The sequence below is a fragment of the Canis lupus genome, chromosome 6 (genome assembly GCF_011100685.1).
Source record: "Canis lupus familiaris isolate Mischka breed German Shepherd chromosome 6, alternate assembly UU_Cfam_GSD_1.0, whole genome shotgun sequence".
Taxonomy (NCBI): domain Eukaryota; kingdom Metazoa; phylum Chordata; class Mammalia; order Carnivora; family Canidae; genus Canis; species Canis lupus.
The window spans coordinates 71,448,569-71,465,963 of record NC_049227.1 but is presented as its reverse complement, the minus strand read 5'-3'; the positions used below and the strand labels follow the sequence as shown (position 1 = coordinate 71,465,963).

Below are 17,395 nucleotides of genomic sequence, written 5' to 3'. Positions count from 1 at the left end.
ACTAGGATATTACTCAGCCATCAGAAAAGACAAATATCCACCATTTTGCTTCAATGTGAATGTAACTGGAGGGTATTATGCTAAGTGAAATAAGTCAGTCAGAGAAGGACAATCATCATATGGTTTCACTCCTACGAGGAATATAAGAAATAGTGAATGGGATTATAAGGGAAAGGAGGGGAACTGAGTGGGAAAAATTAGAGAGGGACAAACCATGAGAGACTCCTAACTCTGGGAAACAAAGGGTTGTGGAAGGGGAGGTGGGTGGGGGGATGAGGGAACTGGGTGATGGGCGCTGAGGAGGGCACTTGATGGGATAAGCGCTCAGTGTCATACTATATGTTGGCAAATTGAATTTAAATTTAAAAATATATATTAAATATATATGTTATAATATATATTATATATATTAAAACACAACTTTTAATTTCATTGATCTTTTTTATTATTTTACTGGTCTCTATTTCATTTACTTCTACTCTGATCTCTGTTATTTTCTTCCTTCTGCTAACTTTAAGCTTAGTTTGTTCTTCCTTTTATAGTTCCTTGAGGTAGAAAGTTATATTGTTTATTGGAAATCTTTCTATTTTGCTAATATATGCAGTTATCACTGCAAACTTTCCTTCCAGAACTGACTTTGCATTGTCTATAGGTTTTAGTGAGTTGTATTTCCATTTTCACTTGTTTCAAGTTGTTGTGGTTTTTTAAAATTTCCCTTTTAATTTATTCTTGTACCCATTGATGTTCAGGAGTGTGTTGTTTAGTTTTTACATGCTAGTAGATTTTCCAACTCTCCTTTGTTGATTTCTACTTTCATACTATTGTGGTTTGTGGTTGAAAAAAAGATACTTGGTATGATTTCAATCTTCTTAAATCTGCAAAGACTTGTTTTGTGGCCTATCATATGGTCTATCCTGCAAAATGTCCTCTGTGTACATAAGAAAACTCAAGTTTCTGCTGCTGTTGGATGAAATGTTCTCTATATGTCTATTAGGTTCATTTGGTCTAATAAGTGGTTGAAATCAATGTTCCCTTGCTGATTTTCTGTCTGGATGATCTATCCATTGCTGAAAGTAGGATACTGAATTCCCTTCTCATTATTGTATTGTTCATTTCTCCCTTCAGATCTTTTAGTATTAACCTAATATATCTAGGTGCTCTGATGACAGATTATATATATTTACCATTGTTGTATCTTTTTGATGAATTGACTCCTTAACATTATATAATGATCTTTATCTCTCGTTACTCTTTTTGACCCAAAGTCTATTTTATCTGATATAAATATAGTTACTTTCACTTTGTTTTGATTTCCACTTGCCTGAAATATGTGTTTCCAACCCCTCACTTTGAGCCTAAGTCCTCAAATCTGAAGTGACTCTCTTGTACAATGTATTCGGTTGGTCTTATTCTTTTATCTATCCCACCACTCTGTACCTTTTGGTTGGTGAATTCAATCCATCTACATTTATGTATTTATTATGGGTGATTAATAATTAATAATTATGAATAATTAATAATTTAATAATAAAAGACTTACTAATACCATCTTATCAATTGCCTTCTAGTTATTTTATATTTTATTTCTCTTTCTTCTCTTCATACCTTTGAGAATTGATCATTTTCTGTGATGGAAAACTCCCCTCTCTTTATGTTTTGTTAATCTTCTATAGGTTTTTGCATTATGGTTACCATGAAGCTTATATCATAAAACATCTTATAGATAAAAGAGTTCATTCTAAGCCAATAGCAACGTAACCTTGATTGTATGCAAAGCCTCCACCCCTTAGCCCTATAACTCCTCTCTTTTATGTTTTTGATGTGACAATTTACCTCTTTTTCTATTGTGCATTTGTTAAGTTGTAGTGGGTATAGTTATTTTAATAATCATTTGTTTTACCGTTATACTATAGTTAAATGGTTAACACATCTCATAATACAGATTTAGAGTTTCTAAGTCTGACTATATTTACTTTTACCAGTGTGTTGTATATTTTCATATGTTTTCATGTTACTAATCAGCATCTTTTCAACTTCTGCTTGAAGAACTCCTTACAGTATTTCTTACAAAGCAGATCTAGTGGTGATGAACTCTCTCAGTGTTTTATTTGTTTTTTGTTTTTTCCTGAAGATGTTTTTATTTCTCCTTCATATCTGAAGGATAACTTTGCAAAATAGAGTATTCTTGGCTGGAATTCTTTTTCTTTTAAAATTTTGAACATATCATACCACTCTTTCCTGTCCTATAGGGTTTCTGCTGAGAAATTCACTGATACCCTAATGGGGGTAGGTTACAATCTCTTTTCTCTTATTGCTTTTAGATTCTCTCTCTGTCTTTGACTTTTGACAGTTTCACTATAATGTATCTTGGAGGTCATTTTACAGAGGTAATGGAGTGATCTATTAGCTCAGTGAACTTAGATGTCCAAATTTCTCCCCAGGTTTAGACAATTCTCAGCTATTATTTCTTTAAATAGACTTTCTGCCCTATTACTCCCTTTTCCCCTTCTGCAACTCTTGTTATTCTACTATATGTACATTTAAAGGTGTCCAATAGACCATGTAGGCTATCTTCACTCTTTTTCCTTTTTTCTCTTCGTTCTGCTCTGACTATATTATTTCAAAGTTCTTTTCCTTTAGATTACTGTTTCTATCATCTGTTTCATCTATTCTTCTGTAGATGCTCTCCATTGCATTTTTCAATTCATTCACTGAATTTTTCAGTTCCAGAATTTCTGTTTGGCTCTTTTTTATGATTTTTGTCTGTTAAATTTCTCATTTTGTTCATAAATTACTTTCCTGATTTCATTGAATTGACTTTCTGTGTTTTCTTGTATCACATTGAGTTTCCTCAAAACAGCTATTTTGAAGTCTTGTTATCAGCTAAATTGAAACATATCATGCTTTAAATTTAGATATTGTAGGATTATTGTTATCTTTTGGTGATGATGTGTTTCCCTGACTCCCCATGTTCCTTGGACTTTTGCGTTATTTTAGCATTTGAACAGCAGACACCTCTTCAAATCTTTACCGATTATTTTCTAGTGGCAGATTTTTTTGTTGGTCTACCTTTTATCTGGTAATATCTCCAGCCCTGTATGGATACATCTGTTCCACACTTCTTGCTCCCTCTTGTGGCATAGTTCTTTTTTTTTTTTTTTAAGATTTTATTTATTTATTCATGACAGACACAGAGAGAGAGGCAGAGACATAGGCAGAGGGAGAAGCAGGCTCCATGCAGGGAGCCTGATGTGGGACCTGATCTGGGGACTCCAGGATTACACTCTGGGCCAAAGGCAGACATGCTCGACCACTGAGCCACCCAGGCGTCCCGTTGTGGCATAATTCTTAAGATTATGTTTTACCTGGTTCTTAAGACTAACCCACCAGGCTAACTACTGGAAACCTCTCTTGTTTTCCAGAAGGTGGAGCTATAGCTCAAATTTGTGGTTTTTCCCTGGCCCATGGACCTTCCTTAGCTTATTTTCTGAGGGGGACTCTGTTTACAGGAATTTGCTCCATGTTCCACTCAAGAGGAGGCACAGGTTTCTGGCTGTGGGTTTAGCACTCAGGGCACTGGGGATGCCTGTGAGACAGTAGAGGTATCCTCAGGTAAGGTTCTCCCAGTGGCTCATGCATAGGCTTCCTGCTGGAGCCCTGAATGCCATCAGTGGAAACTGCATTCCTTTAATGCCCTCTTGATATTCTTATCTGTCTCTTTCCTGATCTCCCTCCCCCAGTCATGGAGGCCCTGTCCCAACACTCTAGGTGCTGCAGGAGAGAAATGGGCTTCTCCAGCAGCGTCCTGCACAGCTGAAGTAGCTGAACATACATTCATTGCTCTCCTTTTCCCCTCACAGGGTAGATCACCGTTGCTGGCTAGTTCAGCCCCATACTGTGCTGCCTTAGGGGAGGACTGACACTGGCAAAGTTCTTCTTACCTCTTCCAATCCATCCAATTATGTATTCTTTTTGTTTGAATGGAATGTTAGAATCTTTCCTTGGGAAGGTTGAACTTCTATCAGTGTCTCTTGTCCATGGGTATCTCCCAAGTCAGCATTCTCCTGGTTTTCCTCTACCCCGTGTGTGTGTGGACGGGGGCAGGGACGGGGGGCACGCTGGCTATGACCAGTTCACAAGGTCCTGCTGATTCCACAGACCATACCAAGATCTGTCTGCCTATTACCTGATGCGCAGGTACTCCTCCTGGGTACCTTGGTACATGGTGGTGCTAGACCCCACAACTCTCACAGAGGTACTTTCATTCATGGATGAATGCTAAATTGGTTATTTAAATGAGGGGGGGGAGAGAAAGAGGGCAGAAAGGAGAGATATCTTATGATGCTGACATCATTCCCCTGCTTCTGAGTGTTCACTATGAAGTGGAAGGGAACTTATAGTCCATCTAACTAAATTTCCTCAGCTTAAACGTAAGGGATCTGAGGCCCAGCAAACTTGAAATGGTTTGGTGTAGGTTTTACAACAGAATATGGCAAAACAAAACAAAACAAAACAAAATCTAGAAGTTAATCTTTTGGATTGGGAGCTTCCTAACCCAAAGCTTCCCAATTTTAACACAAAATTTTTACACATTTAAGTATGTGATAGATGAACCGATGGCACCTTAGAAACATATGAGGAAAAAGGCCCTGATTACCAAATTCAAAATTCTAAAATATGAAAGAGGTTCCTCTTTATCTCAGGTCCTCATTACTTTACATCTAATTTTATAAAACCTTCCTAACTTGTTTCGTTGCTTTCATAGTTCCCTCTCTGCAAATTCATATCTCTCTCAGACCTCAGACCAGCTCCCAAACCTAAAATGAAGGTTTCATTTCATTAGTCATCTTTTAAAAAATCCTGATGGGTCTCCATTGATTATAGAATAGAATATTGATTACAAGATGAAAGACAGGTCTAGATTCAAATCATGACTCTTCCCTGCCACTTTCTTTGATAATCTGTGTCAAGCAAATCGAACATTATGACCTTTAATTTCTACTACTGATAAATGGGAATAAGAAAGCTGAAGGTTTTAGGGATTCCTCGCTGGTTCAGTTGGAGGAGCATGTGACTCTTGATCTCAGGGTCATGAGTTCAAGCTCCACGTTGGATACAAAGATTACTCCAAAAATTTTTAAAGTTTTAAAAAGAGAGTTCAAGGTTTAGGTATTAGATTTCAACGAAATCTGAAAATCTCCCTTCCACGTAAGTTAATCATATGAAGAGCAATTGGGGAAAAAAATTAAAGTAGCAAAAGCATATCAATAGCAATCAAACAAGGAGAAAGCTTGTGTCATGACCTTAAAAAATTGGTGGCTATCAAGCAAGGAAAGACGCAGGAGCTTCCAAGAATTCACCGATGTTCACAGCAGTATGGCAGGGCTCTTATCCTCCAAAGGAGCACTGTGTAGGGAAGATGTGCAAACACAATCTTGAAAAATCTAAAGTATCCTCCAAAAACCTGGTACCACAACATGGGAAAGAGAGATTCAGCGAGATATGGGTAGCTCTTTAAAGAGAAAGAATTCTACATGGGAAAAAAAGTCCCATCCCAGCTACCTTTGTGTCCTCAGAAAAGGGAACTATTAGGACCTTCTATTTTAGGATCTTCCAGCTGTGAGAAAAATGGACAGGATAGCAGAACAATCATAAACATCCAGAGTTAATTATCTCCAACAATAAATAGTGATTTAGCAGAAAGGAAGAAAAAAAGAGAGAATAATTAGGACAAGAGTCTCTGAGGAAAAGAAAGTGGAGAAGAAGCATGCATGGGGAAATAACCCACACACGTGCTATTGATATAGGGGCAAAACTCTCCATTTATTATTTATCTTTTCCCCAGGAGGAAAGAGCCGGGGTTGGGAGGAAGAGAAATTGCTGTTGGGGAGAAACAGGTGAATGTGGAAAGGAAAAATGGTGACATTGAAATAGAGAACCCAGTACACAAAACAAAAGTTTATATTACTTGCTCTAATGAAAGCAAAGAACACAGGACTTTATGATCATTAGAGGATATAATCCAAGGCTCAATGATATTTCTTAGTGTGATGAAGGCAAACCTCAACTGATGGACTGAGTTTAGCGCAACACATTTAATAAAATCCAGGCAAGCGAGCCACAGGTCGTCCAACCAAAGCTGTATAAAGCCACGGTTGAGCTCTTCCCTTCTCCCTGAGCTTAAGGCAATAGAAAAGCAAGTGGGATTCACCCACACTAAAGCAGAGTAAATAGAAGGCATAAATAATGTTACTTATATGCAATATTTAAAAAAAGATAAAAAGCGCACAACTTTGCAACATGTATCAGCAAAAATAAATGTGAAGAAGGAGAATACAGATAAAGAAACCATTGTAAACGTTAGCAGAGCTCCTCCCACAGACACAAAATCCTGCAAGTGTTTCATGATATGGATGTTAAAGAAAAGATAAAAGCAGTTTAAAAAAAAAAATGAGATGAAAAGCACTATTAAAGAGAAAGAGGGGAAAAAATGCAAAGCTAAGAAAACAAAGAACCATACAGAACTATTAAAGAACTAAAAAAAATTAGCACAGAAACAGCACTATCAAATATAATTTCAAACACCCAATCCATTCAAATTTAAAGCCTTCTCTATCCCCTAACCTGCGTGAGATAGTGGGTCAAAATTAACTTCTTTTCTCTTTCTGATCACATCTCTCCTATTTGCCAGTCACTGTTTCTGATATCCAGGGTATAGGAGGTAGGTTTTGAGCAAATGCAGCAGTTTTTCCAGCAGTTTTAGTTGTCATCCACCCCCGGGGACCTCTAGGTGACCGGGTACAGGTGTGAACTTTATAAGGTGTCTTTGCAGCTCCTTCATGAATATCCTGTGGTTGCCTGGTCTGCCTCTTTTCTGACTGGCTCCTGGATTTCTGGGGTCCTACCCTCTGTCCATGTCCCTCGGTCAGCACGCCTGCTTAGAATCACTTCCACAGGGTCCTTAGCAAGTCTCAAAAACATGGACCTTTATCCTACCAGGAGGAAGTACAGCCCAGTCCCAAAGCACCTGCGTGTTTTGCCACAAGACAGGGTAATTCCAGCCTACAGCATCTCATCTCTAGAATATTCACTAGTAAGACCTTCGAGTCCCGAGGGACAAGCATAAAGCTTTCCAAATGGCTCCCTAGAAAAGCCTCCCCTTGACTTGAGAGGAGGGGGCATCTACCATCGTCTGCCTTTTATAATAATAACAACAATAATAATGACCATCATTGGGCTATTTGACAGGTTCAAGTTCAAGGACAGTTGAAATGATGACTTGACCTCTAGACAACGTGCTTTTACTTCTATTTGTTCCCAAAGCAGCAAATAAACTGCCATTGGTGGAAATAAAATAAGAAGAGGTCAGTGGATTCAGCTCCTCGTGTTTCATGTACGTTCCGCAGAAGCCCAGGTGAAGTTCGGGGGAACTGGCAGCTGCCAATTTTCCAGGTCAAAGAAGGATTTGGACTCAACGGTCTTTCACACCAGCTACGTCAATACTCAGAAATAACTTTGAACACCAACAGAGGGCTGTAACTCTGCTAGGCAAGGAGCCATATTCCCCAGGCTCTGAAATTCTTTGTGCCCACACTGGGGCAATCTCCTTGACCCTGAGCAAGCTGTGTGCAGTACCTAGAAGTTTCCATCTGTGTCTAGTTATGGGCTCGCTACCATAGAGCAACACATCTCCTCCTTCCACATCAGAGAGGTGATGAAATGCCGGTAACCTGTCACCCCCCTCTCTAAAGAAATCTCTTTCTCTTCAACTTCAGCTTCATATGTAGGTTGGAGATGAGTGGGCAACAACCACTTTAGGACCATGGACTTAGGAAGTTCTACATGATTAGTTTGGTACTTCTCTCTAGAATGAGAGGCACATAGCATTTTGTTGTGAGCGTTTGGGGACTCCAATAGAGAATCCGGCTAATTGCCTACCATACGCTGACTTATATCATGACTTCCAGGGCACTTGTGACTTCCTTCAGGCAAAAACTGCACCACCCATCTTTAGTTTTTCTGCAGTGCCTGAGATGGCACCCGCTCGCTCAGGACAGTTCATAAATGCTTGGGAAATCAAATTTAATTGTAAAGAAAAGCTAACTTTCCCTTCCCTTTCTACCTATACACATACTATCCCTTCTCACCCGCCTTTAGTACTAGAACAAGGCTACCTTCCCATGAAATAGACCCACTCCATTTCAGCCCCATTCATTTCTCCTTGTCTGTGAACTCCTCCACAGCTTTTTTTTTTTAATATTTTATGTATTTATTCATGAGAGACACAGAGAGAGAGAGAGGCACAGACAAGGCAGAGGGAGAAGCAGGCTCCATGCAGGGAGCCTGACGTGGGACTCGATCCCAGGTCTCCAGGATTACGCCCTGGGCTGAAGGCAGGTGCTAAACCACTGAGCCACCCGGGCTGCCCCAGCTTTGTTAATATGCTGTGTTATATCACTATTTAAATTTACCTTTATCCTGCCATTTCAGTTAGACCTCGAGCTCTTTAAGACTATGGGCCATCCACTTGTTATGAGCACCAGGTGCTGTATGGAAACAAAAAAAAAAAAAAAAAAAGGAAGTATTGAATCTCTGTGTTGTGTACCAGAAACTAATATAACACTGTATGTTAATTATACTGGAATTAAAATAAAAACTTAATAAAAATTTAATTGAGATTCCAAATTTAAGAAAAAAAAAGACTATGGGCCATCTTGTACGTACTTCTTTAGAGAAGTTCTTAGCATTCGATAACTATTGATAAGAACACTGTGTTAAATCAGATACAAATCATCTCTCCTACACATATTTGAGAAGGAATAACTCCATTGGCTTTTGCTTATGTTTTACTATCGCACTGAACTAATGAGATTCTGACGAGCATCATCATAGCGTGTTAGAGGAAGAGGCCTTTAGAGATCATCAATTCTGCACAGTTTACTTCATGTTAATGTAGCGTTGCAGATGCTGCTTCCCTTCACCCTCTGCCGACCATTCTAGTAACTGCACCCTCTTGAATCTCATTTCAGCATGAACACCATTTCTCCAAGTTTCTAAAATTGGCTAAAGCCAGTTTTTAAATGTGCTGTGTATAATACGACCTTGTTCACACTCCACGAAGACTGAAATTCCATTACCCATAGATAATAGTCTTTTAGGTACTTGGGCTCTGGAGCCAGAACACCTGTGCCCCAGGGCCATTTCTCCCACTTCATAGCTTAGACATCTCTGCCACACAGCTTCCTAACCTGAAAAATGAGAATAATAAGAATAATGACCTTATAAGGTTGTTGTGAGCCTAAATGAATTAATGCCTATGAAATACTTAGACTAGAACCTAGGAAATAGCAAGTCCTCATTGTCCTTAGTTTGGTGGTGGTGGTAGTTGCGCTTCATAACTTTCATACCAATGACAAGATTTTTCATTTGGTTCTTTCTAGTAGACTAAGCTTCCTAAAAGGACTGCTCAATTTATCTTTAAATCCGTAGCACTGCATACAGAGTGCCTGGCACATAATAATCACTCTGCAAATGTTTGTTAAGTGCAATTTATAAATGATACGATCATTAAGAATACAAGCTCTGGATGCAGACTACTTCAGGTTCAAATCTGGCTCTGCCACTGACTGGCTAATTCAACTTAGCCTTCACTTTCCAGTACCATTATCATCTACTTTAAATGATGGTGACTTCGTAAGATTGTTGAAAGAATTAAATTATTACATACCTGAAAAGCATTTACAATAACATCTGACGCTTACAACCCTAAGATCAGCAGTTGCATGCTCCACCGACTGAGCCCGCCAGGCACCCCGCGACATTCTGTTTTTAATGAGAGCACAAGTCCCTCCTTGGGCTGCAGTCAGGATATTAAAGGCCATTCAGTTTTGAAGGACCACCTTTCAAGTTTGTGTAGTCTTACCATTTAGGGTGATCATATGCTGAGTTTGATTAAAGGCAGCCGCTATATGTTTGGCCAAAGCCTCCATTCTTAATTCTACATCAATAGATGCTGCTTCTGGGACATACCTGGCTAAGGGATAAAACCACCAAGAAGCCCTCCTAGTCTTAACAGTCCCTCAACCATGAGAATTGCTGGCAAGTGGCAGGCAGTTCATCCTGGGAGATAAGGATGCCCCCAAGCACAACACCCCCATGGGGCAGGATATGCTTCAACCCAATTTGAAAAGGTATCCATAAATACTCTATATTTCTAGCAGCTTTAGGCATTTGAATAAAATAAAGTTACCAATCTTCAAAGGGATATGGGCCCTGATATTGAGTCCTATGCAATTTGAGAAATTGCTCCTTTTTAAGATTGTTCCCAGCACAAGGGCGACATCTTGGAAACTCTCAGTGAGGATTTTTTCTTTCATGGCAATCTTAATTACTTAAATATGACTGGAATTATATTATTTTAATTTTAATTATCTTAAATATGGCTGGAATGTCATATTTAAAAGAAACATGCATAGACTCAGATATGATCAGACAGCTTTAAGGAGTTAAGGTTGACTTTATGAAGCCAAAAAATTCCTTGGAAATGTTGGCCTAATATCTTGCTTACGGAGTGCCCTGCAGCCTTTCCAGGTGAATAAAGAATGTCACTGCCTGGCAGGTGCAGGAAACCTCAGAATATTTTGGGGACCTCGAGAAGAGGAATTCACCCAAATCTAGAGACATCGCAGGCAAATCTGACAGCAAATAACCTGGCTTGGCTTCTGGTGTTATGAAGCTATCAAAAGTTCAATCTAGAGATCCCTTATGTAAAATTCCAACAAAGCAAGTTTTAAATAGCTTATTTGGTCAATTGCTATTCTTGTTGAGCTTATATAAATAATTAGGCCAAATTTGTTAAAACTGAACTTGTTTTACAAACAAATTAGTCTTGATTTGGCTCTCTTTGGAAAAGAGGGCAATTTTTGAGAGAAAAATTATGTTTCAATAACATAACTTCACAAATGTAAAATTCTACTTCTTATTGTCTTTAAATGTTTATTATTTCTCTAAGCTAGACAACTTGAGGTAAAACTTCAGAGAAATTACCACAATAGCTCATGTATAGACAGTCTTTGTGCTTGCTACATTGTGGGGATATTAACAGGACCCCGTGGGCACATAATTATTTGAATAACAATAATAGGACGGTCTTGGATATAACTGCAGCACAGAGAAGAACTCACCCTTTTTTTCTCCCAATGTGGTTCTTCACACCTTTATTTACAGGTTTTTATTTAAATCCCAATTTGTTAACAATATAATACTAGTTTCGAGTATAGAATTTAGTGATCCATCACTCACTACAATACCCAGTGCTTGTCACAAGTGGTCTCCTTAATCCCCATCACCTATATACATCCCTCCACCCACCTCTCCTTTGATAATCCTCAGTTTCTTCTCTATAATTACGAGTCTGCTTCCCGATTTGCCTCTTCTCCCACCCCATGTTCATCGGTTTTATTTCTTAAATTCCACATATAATTGAAATCACATGGTACTTGGCCTTTCTCAGACTTCCTTATTTTGCTTAGTGTAATACTCTCTATCCACATCCTTCCAAACAGCAAGATTTCATTCTTTTTGGTGGCTGAGTAATATTCGTGTGTGTGTGTGTGTGTGTGTGTGTGTGTACGCATACCAACTCTTTTTTATCCATTCATCAGGTGATGGATTTTTTGGCTCTTTCTATAATCTGGCTATTGTTGATAATGCTGATATAAACATTATAACGGTGCTGGTGCTTCAAATCAGTATTGTTGTATCTTTTGGGTAAATATGTAATAGTGCAATTGCTGGATTGTAGGCAGTTCTATTTTTAACTTTTTGAGGAGCCTCTATACTGTTCTCCAGAGTTGCTGCACCCGTTTGCATTCCCACGAACAGTGCAAGAGAGTCCCCTTTCTCCGCATCCTCGCCAATACGTGTTGTTTCCTGTGTTGTCAATTTTAGCCATTCTGACTGGTATGAGGTGGGATCTCATTGTAGTTTTGATTTGCATTTCCCTGATAATTAGTGATATTGAGCATCTTTTCATGCACCTGTTAGCCATTCATGTGTCTTTTTTGGAAAAATATCTATTTATGTCTTCTGTCCATTTCTTAACTGGATTATTTGTTTTTGGGGTATGGAGTTTGAGAAGTTCTTTATAGATCTTGGATACTAATTCTTTATCAGATATGTCACTTGTAAATATCTTCTCCCATTACAAAGGTTGCCTTTTAGTTTTGTTAATTGTTTTCTTTGCTGTGCAGAAGCTTTTTATATTGATGAAGAGCCAGTGGTTTATTTTTGCTATTGTTTCTCTTGCCCCAGGAGGTGTATCTAGTAAGAAGATGCAACAGCTGATGTCAAAGAGGTTGCTGCCTGTGTTCTCTAGGATTTTGATGCTTTCCTAGCTCACATTTAGGTATTTCATTTTGAATTTATCCTCATGTATGGTCTAAGAAAGTGGTCCAGTTTCATTCTTTTCACGTTGCTGTCCAGTTTTCCCAACACCACCTGTTGAAGAGACTTTTTTTCCATTGGATATTCTTTCCTGCTTTGTCAAAGATTAGTTGACCCTATAGTTGTAGGTTTATTTCTGGGTTTTCCATTCTATTCCATTGATCTATGTTTCTGTTTTTTGTGCCAGTACCATACTGTGTTGATCACTACAACTTTGTAATATAACTTGAAGTCCAGAATTGTGATGCATCCAGCTTTGTTTTTCTTTTTCAAGCTTGCTTTGGCTATTTGGAGTCATTTGCGGTTCCATACAAATTTTAGGATTGTTCTAATTCTGTGAAATATGCTGATGGTATTGTACCAGAGATTGTATTAAATATGTAGGGATTGCATTAAATGTGTAGATTGCTTTGGGCAGTATAGACATTTTAACAATAATTGTTCTTCCAATCCATGAGCATGGAATATTTTTCCATTTCTTTGTGTCCTCTTCAGTTTCTTTCATCAGCATTTCATAGTTTTGTGAGTACAGATCTTTTACCTCTTTTGTTAGATTTATTCCTATCTTGTGGGTTTTGGTGCAATTGTAAATGGGATTGATTCCTTGATTTCTCTTTTTGCTGCTTCATTATTGTTGTATAGAAATGCAACAGACTTCTGTATGTTGATTTTCTATCCTGTGACTTTACTGAATTTGTGTATCAGTTCTAGCAATTTTTTGGTGGAAACTTTGGGTTTTCTATATAGAATCTCATGTCATTTACAAATGGTAAAGGTTTGACTTCTTCTTTGCTGATTTGGATGCCTTTTATTTATTTTCATATTCTGATTGCTGGAGCTAGGACTTCCAGGATGATGTTAAATAGTAATGGTGAGAGGAAACATCTCTGCTTTGTTCTTGACTTTTGAGGAAGTTACCAGTTTTTGCCCATTGAGGATGATATTAGCTGTGGGTTTTTCATATATGATCTTTGTTATATTGAGGTATGTTCCATCTATCCCTACTTTTATGAGAGTTTTTATCATGAATAGATAGAACCCGTGCTTTATTAAAGCTGAATGTTGTGTGTGTGTGTGTGTGTGTGTATATATATATATACATATATATGTATATACATGATAATTCAGCTAATGTATCCAATGTTGTAGCAGACATGCACACCCAAATTAGTCCTCTCCATAATTGGATTTTTCCTGATCAGTGGAAATGGATGATCTTAGTGGAAAATGCTTCTTACTAGGAAAAATAGTAATTATGCTAGGCCTTCCTTTTTGCTGCAAGGGCTATTGTGTTGTTGCATGTTCTGCATTAATATGTCGAACAAATTATGAAGGGTCCTCATGCGCACCTCTGAGTCAGATAGAACTAGGAACCCTTCATTTAATTAGGTACCTGGGGATTTTTATAATTCCCAAGAGGCAAAGTCTACATTCCTTTCAGCTTAAAGAAGCCACAGATGAGACCTTTGACCTTAACACTGCTTAAGAATAAGGAAGATAAAAATCCCATAGCAAGGAGATGAAACAGGGAAATACGGGGAACTTTATGAAGGGCTGCTTCTTTTTGCTCCTTTTCCTGCCTCTATTGCTGTGAGGACCTACACCCAGGCTTACACTTGCCTTATAGTATGTCCTCTTTGTAAAGGTCAAGGAATTATTTCTTCAGAGTCTTCCAGTACAAAAGAATAACATCGAAGACGTGACCAACCGAGATTATCATGTATGTTTTTCAGACCACTGAGTCAGCAAGACCCCTAACTCCAGAGCATAGGTGACCTATGGAGACCTATAGAAGATATCTAAATACTTATCTTTGTGTTAACCAGTTCCTGGATATCTGAGAAGACATGTATACCAGACCACAATCCTCAATAAAAACTCCAAGCCCCAAGCAAGAAGGCTCACTTTTCTTTCCTTTCTGAGTCTTCCAGACATTTTGTTTGTATCTGCATCCTCTCTGTATCTTCAATAAACTCTGCTTTCACTCTCACCCAACTCTTATTTGATATCTATCCTATACAAAGCCAAGGACTCTCGCGCAGCGTCCTGCAGAACCCTGTCTGAGTCCTTGGACCCAGACAGCCTGCTATCATTAACACTACCATTCATTAGAGATATGATCTTGAACATGTTATGTAACCTCTAAGCCCTAAACCATGATCTAGAATTCAGGTAATATTACCTCCTTTCCTAAATCTATTGTAAGGATTAAATGGAGTATATATAATGATTAACACTATGCCTCAAGTGCAGTAATCATTTAACAAATGGCCAACTTTGTTTTGTTGATGTGATTCTTGTTTAGATGACTAATACTTTACCACCAAGGAATTTAAATTCTAGATGAGAAATTAAGAAATATATAAATAACTGTAATGCAAAAGTAACAGTCACAGAAATTAAAAGTTAACAGATGTTTTGATAATTTATGAGTAGAAGAGATCCGTGTAGGTTGCAATTATATTTCCTATAAAAGGATAACATTTCCAAAAGGAAAATAGGTAATAGGTAGACATTTCAGGCAAAAAGGAGTAAGACATGAAGAAAGGTGAACAAATGCACAAAAGCAGGAAGTACAAAGCTTATTTGGGCAGTAGAGAGAGAGGCACAACTGGTAGATTTATTATGAGGTTAGTCACCAAATTATTGAGTGTTCGTAATGCTCTAATCTAGAACAGCACAGTATAACAGGATGATCACTAGCCATATGTGGCTGTTAAGTTCTTGAAATGTGTTTAGTGTGACTAAGAAGCACAATTTTTAATTTACTTTAATTTTAATGAATTTAAATTTAAAAGTTGAAGGGGCTTCTGGCTGGCCCAGTCTATAGAGCATGTGACTCTTGATCTTGGGGTTGTGAATTCAAGCACCACATTGGGTATAGAGATTACTTAAATATAAAATTTCTTTTAAAAATTAAAAACTGAAGCATTCCATATAAGTCAGCTCTTCCAGTCCTAGATAATACACCACAGAAGACTGAAAACTAGAACTCAGATACTTGTATGCAAATATTTGTTACAGCATTATTCTCAATAACTAAAAGGTAAGAGCAACCCAAATGTCCTTGGAATGTGCTTATTTCAATATTTTATCAACAAATAAATAGATGTTGGGGAGCAAGAATGCCTTACCCTCTTCACAGGAAGCAAGAACTCTTGTCCCCCTCAAGGTCCCTCTAGCTGGACTAAGAATCAATTCAACATGAGACAAATAAAAAGGAGAAAATCAAATTAATAAAATTAATAAAAGTACATATGGGGACTCCACACAGACATGGAAATTCTAAAACCAGGCAAAATAAGGTATATATGTCATTCTGCAGTAAAGAAAAAGAAGTAAGGATCTTGGATTTCAGAGAACATGAATACATTTCACAGGATGATAAGAAGAAGAGATGTTTGGTAATTAGATGTTTTCTGTACCATACAGTTGGGTCACTCAGATAAAATTTCTGTTAATAACCCTTATACTGGGAAAGACCCTCAATTTAGATTCTTTTGTGTGGTTAAAGGAGAGACAAAACTCTCTTTGGAGCCCCAAGTTCTCAAATATCTTTTGCTCAAATTAATCCATATGCCAAAGTGGCACATTGTGGGGATGGAGTCTATTTTGAACCCCTTCAGCATCAACAAATGAATAAACAGAATGTGGTATATACATGCAATGGAATAAAAATCAGCTGTAAAAAGAAATGGTTCTGATACAACAGGAGTGAACCTTGAAAACATTATGCTAAGTGAAATAAGCCAGGCAGAAAGGACAAATATTTGAGGATTCCACCTATATATATATATTATATATTTTATATTTGGGTATATGAAATATACCCAAAAAAGGGCAAATCCATAGAGACAGAAAGTATAGGGCTGCCAGAGGCTAAGCAAGTGGTGAATGATGAATTACTGCTTATTAGGTATAGAGTTTCTGTTTAGGTGAAGAAAAAGTTTGGATATAGAGAGGGATATGGTGGCACAACATTGTAAATGAAATGAATGCCATTTAATTACACCCTTAAAATCATTAAAATAGCAAATTTTATGTTATATATTTTATTATAGTAAAATTTAAACAGTGTAAAATATTTTTCTGTTAAATATATTGTTTTGGTAATTCTACACTTCACTTTAACTGTCACATTGTATAATATGTTATTGTAAGACAAAGCATAACTTTCATGACTTAAGAAAAGTGTTTTTAGGCCTCTAGCTATCTTGTGATCTATGCCTGACCTGTACTACTTGCCCAAAGCATATTTCTTCCAGAATTTCCTGAGATAATGTTGAAACTGCAGAAGAATAGACCCCAGTAGATAATGATGTTAAGGGAACAAAAAAAATGTAAGAACAAACAGTAACTATCAGGCCAGGAGATAGTCTAATCATATCATAGACAGTAAATTAGTGGTAAAACTCCACTGTAAAACTAGCACTGATTCAAAGTTAAGATCTGCCTGACATACACTCTTGTGTTATCTTTGCAGGATCTAAACCCCTTCAAGTACTCAAGTACTCAATACTGGACCAACTAGAGCCAGAGAATTGATGATGGTCACCCTTACTGGCCTGTGACTGTGACCTGGATTTAGTCACCTACAGATGACTTGTGTCTCAATTCCCTGCTGTATCCCCATTGCCCAGCCCCTTCATGAATATGTATTCATCCTTATGTTAAAGCTTCCCTAATTTTGTTGTTGGGGAGACACTGCTTTAGGAAAGTTCACTGCTGTTTTCCTTTATGTGTTAAGAGTAAAACCCTTCCTTTTCCTATTCTTTGTTTTGTTGTGTGTTTTAACTTGATACCAACCAGAAGGCAAACCCAGGTTCTGGTAACACTCTCAACAGTGGGGGAAAAAAAAAATCAATGAAGTCAAACCACATCTGATATAAATCAAATGTCCAACAAATATTGTTTTAATGACTTATAAAAGGATCTGAGCTTTCAACTTTAA

General features: G+C 37.7%; 1 long non-coding RNA gene across 1 annotated transcript in view; it reads left to right on the top strand.

The window, feature by feature from the left end:
* The window catches only part of LOC102155113, a 28,199-nt gene extending 11,035 nt beyond the window's left edge, over window positions 1-17,164 (top strand). Inside the window, exon 3 of the long non-coding RNA XR_005360473.1 lies at window positions 16,928-17,164. This is a non-coding gene — a long non-coding RNA (uncharacterized LOC102155113). The remainder of the gene's footprint in view (window positions 1-16,927) is intronic.
* Window positions 17,165-17,395: the final 231 nt, after the last annotated feature.